Source organism: Triturus cristatus, chromosome 2_2 (genome assembly GCF_964204655.1).
Source record: "Triturus cristatus chromosome 2_2, aTriCri1.1, whole genome shotgun sequence".
Taxonomy (NCBI): domain Eukaryota; kingdom Metazoa; phylum Chordata; class Amphibia; order Caudata; family Salamandridae; genus Triturus; species Triturus cristatus.
Window position 1 is genome coordinate 836,488,690 of NC_140582.1, and position 5,515 is coordinate 836,494,204.

A 5,515-nucleotide genomic window follows, 5' to 3' on the forward strand; every position below is an offset into this window, starting at 1 on the left:
GGATCTACTAGAAGGGAACCTCATGTGAGCCTTTAATGCGGTCAGGTTACAGATGGCAAACTGGCACACACTTCACCTGGCTGTCATGGGCCGAATTGCGCTTTTAAAGATGGTGGTTCTCCCGCGACTCCTCTATCTTTTCCCTAATTTGCCCCTGTATATCAAGCCCCCAGTCTTCCACGCGTTCAAGCGCGATATGCTACACTGCATATGGCACGGCATATGATGCAGAGTAGAGTTGGTCAAGCTCTTCCTACCGATAAACTAGGGAGGACTGGCTGTACCTAACATGAAGCATTATTACCTAGCAGCGCAATTACATTTGGTAGCCCGGTGGATCAGTGGGCTGAACCTCACAGACACCGCTACACAACAACCTGGGCATTCACATCCATATATTATAAGCCTGTTTCATGCTGGCAGAAAAGGAGCAGCACCTGTCCAATCGATGCTGGCATTCGCTTACAGCTGTTTCCACCACAGCTTGCGACTCACAAGAAATGTCATCCAATATGTGCCTTTCCTACTGATACAGGGCACACCCAGAAAACACTGCGCTATTACCGCAACAGAGCGCTGCACCTGGGAGGGTGCGGGAATGCAGACATTGGGAGATATGTACCAACACAAACAATTAATGCCCTTTGACACAGTAATCAAGGAGTGTGGCCTGCCATGAGTCCAATTCCATGTCTCATTGATGCGGACATTGCGAACCTTGTGGGGAGATATTGCCCAAGAGCCCACAACACACCTTACTATTCAATACCTGCACAAAATAGGTACCGGAAGATCCCTCATAAAGTGGTTCAAGGAAACGCTAAGGACACATGCAGCTCACCCACTGGTATCACTCACAAAACACTGGGAAACTGATCTACTCAGACAGTGCACAGAGCGGGACTGCTCAAGGGACCCACTCGTATTTCAAGAAACACCAGGTTTTGATTAATACAATATTTCATAATATGCAGAGCACACGTCACACCAGCTAAGATTAACAAATACTTCACGACAACTGATGCTCACTGGTCCAGGTGCGGACAGGTAGGCGGGGGCCTGTTACACATGTTATGGGCCTGCATTTCCCTTGTCTCTTACTGGGAAACCATCACCACACACTTGTCACAGTATACTGGTTGAACCGTAGAATGCACTTGGGAAGTTTGCTTCTTGGGCTCATTTCATAGAGGCCCATTAGTATGTCGGGCGGATCGCCACTGCCCGCATGGCGGTTGCGATCCGCCCGACATTTCCTCCCATCCGCCGGTTTTCCGCCGGTAGGCAATCGGCCCGATTGCCTAACGGGCGGAAAAGCAGTTATTATGGTGGCGGTGTCTGGGAGACACCGCAATCCATATTATATTACCCATCCTGACATAATGCTGTCATTAGATTACCAGTGCTAATTCCGTTCCAATTGTGGGCATGTATTGTTCAAATGTGCCCTGGGCGCAATTCTCTTGCATACTGTGGACTTTTTCTTATTTAATGATGGTAGTTCTTGGAATATAGTGGAGATCCATGACATGATAGTACTTATCCTTGACATAATGTTGATAGAAATCCTTGGCGTATGATGGGCATTCCTGGCATCTTTTACACCACAATTAAGTCCTTCTTGATGGGACACACCCCTGTCATAATGATAGCCTATCGAAGAAGGGCAGTTCCAGAGATATTGTGACACCCGTGCTATGATAGTGTATTAACCCAACATACTAAACGGTCCTAGTAGAAGTGTGTCTTTTGTGGAATGTTTGCCATCATGGTATCCATGGTGCCCACTAACATCAAAATGTAAGTCATGGCAGTATAGTGATAATTCATAGTATATTTTGTGTATTAATTGCACATCTGTTTCCACTTCTGGCACAATGGTATAAATGTTTGCATATTGTGGGAATCCATTGCACAGTGGTGCACCCAATATGATGCTGACTCTGGCATGTTGGTGTTAGTGCTTGGCATATTGTGGGCATCCATGGCATGATGATGCACTTCTTGGCGTAATGTTAAATCTGGCTTATTTATTACATTTAATTTCCAAAATACATTTTGTGATTGCATGATATTTACACATTGTAAAATTATCTACAAAGGGGAAATAGAGAAAAGAAGAAAGAATGCACCAGACTTTAAGAGAAGTTAGTTAGAAAATATTTCCTGGTGAGCATATACTAGCATATTTTTCTGGCTGCACTTCAGTCACTTTTGGGCATGGAGAGTGTAAGCAGTAAAACTGAGCAGCCTGCAAAAAAGGGAGCCTTGCCAAACAATTGGTTACAAGTGATTATTATATATTATTGTGCATTTTATTAGTTTTGAAAAAGGGCTGTATTGTTCTTGGAAAAAAGGGACAATCTGATTTAAAAAATAGAAGGGAGGATGGGGAGGTTGTAATAGATGTACATAGGTTGGCTGCAGGGTGGGTATGGGTAAAATTGGAGGAAGGCGGGGCTCTCCAGCATGGTGGGAGATGACTTGCAAGCAGGGGGCAGGGATGCCCTGTTAGCAGGAGTTGCCAACCATGTGGTTCCATGATAAAGGCCTGTAATTGAGAAGCAGGGTCTATTGGTGAAGTTGATGATTAAGTAGGGAGTCCTTCAAAGGTCTCCAGTAACTCGGGGTTTACATTGTGATAAGATGTTGGTTGAAGATGTGGTTATTTACCATTTTCCTGAAATGAGGGATGGATATTTAAAGATGATATATGAGTGATACTTCACAGTGAGTTTGAACGATTTTCTGCTGATGTCTTTTGGGCCCAGCATGCCCTTTCTGCTGTGGCTGTTATTTCATGACTCAGGTGGAGACATGTCCTCATCCTGTGTGACCAATGCTGTCTGAGGTCTGAATCGGTATTCTGATGTAACGTTTCTGCCAGCTCAACCAGCAAGGTCTATGTTGCTTTGTTGTACTATTCTGTAAAATCTATCTACTTTGGTGATCTAAGGCAAAAGATTGCGAGTTCCATGCACATTTTGATTTTGCTGCCTGTCCCATCCAAGTCGATTGATTTGTTCTGAAAAATGTGTTACTTTGAAACTTTTGTAATATTTTATAATTGTCCGATCAAAACCTCTGACATATTTGGAATGCTAGTTAGAAAATGTATGTGTCTAACATGCACTACTTGGCCATTGTCCTACAATATTTTCCTGATGTAGAACACTACCCAAAAACACAATAAAAAAAAATCAGCCTTCTTTTTAAGTGGAATTTAGTCATCTATTTGTGCTACATCACTAATAAATTTCATCTTGTGCCATGGTTCATATTTACAACTTTAAAAGTAAATGTACAGTAGCTATGTTGAAAGTAACGCTTAGAGTCTCTGCATACGTCTAGCCATTTCAAGATCTCATCAGTGTTGAATTTTTACCACATAGCCCTTGTAAACCTGAAACTTTGGCTAAAAACACATATTTTTTTCATATTTTTGTTACTGAATGTTCTGCAATCTGTGGGGAGCCAAGTTTCCTACCACCCAGAATTCCCCCAAGTCTCCAAGGAAAACAGTGCCTCACCTGTATGAGTAGGCCTTATGCCTTCGACAGGAAAGGGCCCAAAATGCAATATAGGCACATCAATGTTTTCCAATATAAACAGACTTTTTTTTTTGCTTTTTGGGTATCTGTAGGGTTTGGGCCCTAGCTTAGTCAGCACCTAAGAAAAGGTACCAAACCTGCACAATTCTGAAAACTAGACACCCAGGTTGTTCAGAGTGGTGGGTCTTATGTGGATTGCACAATGTTTTCTTACGCACAATGCCATGCAAACCTCAAGGTTTGCTAAATGCACATGTTTTTCTACATTCTAGAATCAGTGGGGAGCCACAAACCTTCCCCCCAGCTAGCATTCCCCCATGTTTCCCAATCGATGATCTCGCCAAATAGTGATATATGGCATTTTGTGTCCCAGACTCTTGGTATTTCTTCACAAGTGGGTACCATTGTTATTTAGAGATATGTCTGAATGCTAAGCAATAGGACGTTTTGTGGATCCCTGCAAAGTCTGGAACTTTTTTGCATGGAAATATGGGGAAAATGTGTGCTTTTAGCCAAAATTGGAGTTTTGCAAGGGCTTCTGAATGGAAAACCCTTGTGAGGTCACGCAATAATGTCAACCTGGGAAGTCGGGTGTCATTGGATGGTTGACAATATGTATATTGCAACAGATCATGAAATAGTACATTCTTACATAGGTTAGTTTTGGCAACTTCATAAGTGCTAGCTTTAACAAATACTAACTACAGTATCACAATATTGAACTCAAGTGTATTGAAGATGAGCTGTAAAACCTTGTCTAGGTCACCAACCACCAAATGGTCCATTCACACGCCTTTCACACACCACACACAATTACTTTCATAGCACCAGCCACTGGCCCAGTCCAACACAGCAGTACACTCACATCAACATTCCTCCACTTTTGGTTTTGCCCTCTGCAGGTTCCTCCCGAAAACGTTTGCCTTCACCCTCCCGTTTTCTGAACTCACTTTTGTTGACTTTTATGCACACTTTACCACTGCTAATCAAAGCTAAAATGCTTGTGCTCGATCCTATGAACATGGTAAAATTGGCTTACAATCAGCTGGCACATTTAATTTGCTTGAAAGATCCTAGTAAAGTGGTTGTGCATGTGCTCAGGGCCTGTAAATTAAATGCTGCTAGCGGGCCTACAGCACTGATTGTGCCACCCACCTTAGTAGCCGTTAAAACATGCCTCAGGCCTGCCATTGCAGCCTGTCTGTGAAGTTTTAAATTGCCATTTCAACCTTGCAAACTAGAACTTTTGCCAGGCCTTAACCTTTCTTTTTAATACATTTATGTCACCCGTAGGGCAAGCACTAAACAGCCCATAGGACAAGGTGCAGGGTATTTAAAAAGTTGAACATGTACATTTAACTTTTACATGTCCTGGGAGTGAAAACTCTTAAATTATTTTTTCTCTCCCAAAGGATGACATTGGGTTACCTTATTACATTTAATAAGTGATAACTTTCAAATGGGAGGTGGTAGAAATATCAAGTTTGGTGTCTAAAGGATTGTAATTTAAAACCCTCTTTAATGGTAAAGTTGGATTTTCAGTCACAATTCTAAAAATGCCTCTTTTGGAAAGTTGGCATTTTCTTGACCCAACCATTTGGTGCATGCGGCCTGTATCCTGGGTCACATGAGTAAGTATAGCTGACAATCTATTATTTGTGTATTGCTCCCACACAGTGAGACATAGCAGGAATTTCTATTGACAGGATGGGCCATGTCTCACTCAATAGGGGGGCGGAGCTGTCACCTACCACACTTGCACATCACAAAGCCTCTGCCTCAGCACACTCAGAACAGGTTTGACACTAGTCTTTTGTGTGGGGCCAGGACAGGGAAGCAGGAAAATCCAAGCACCTCTAGGAGTGGAACCCTCATGAAACTCCTCTTACCTCAAAGCGGGCACTAAGGATAATTAGTGAACCATCAGACCCAACTCTTCAGTACACCTCTGGACCTGTGGAAGA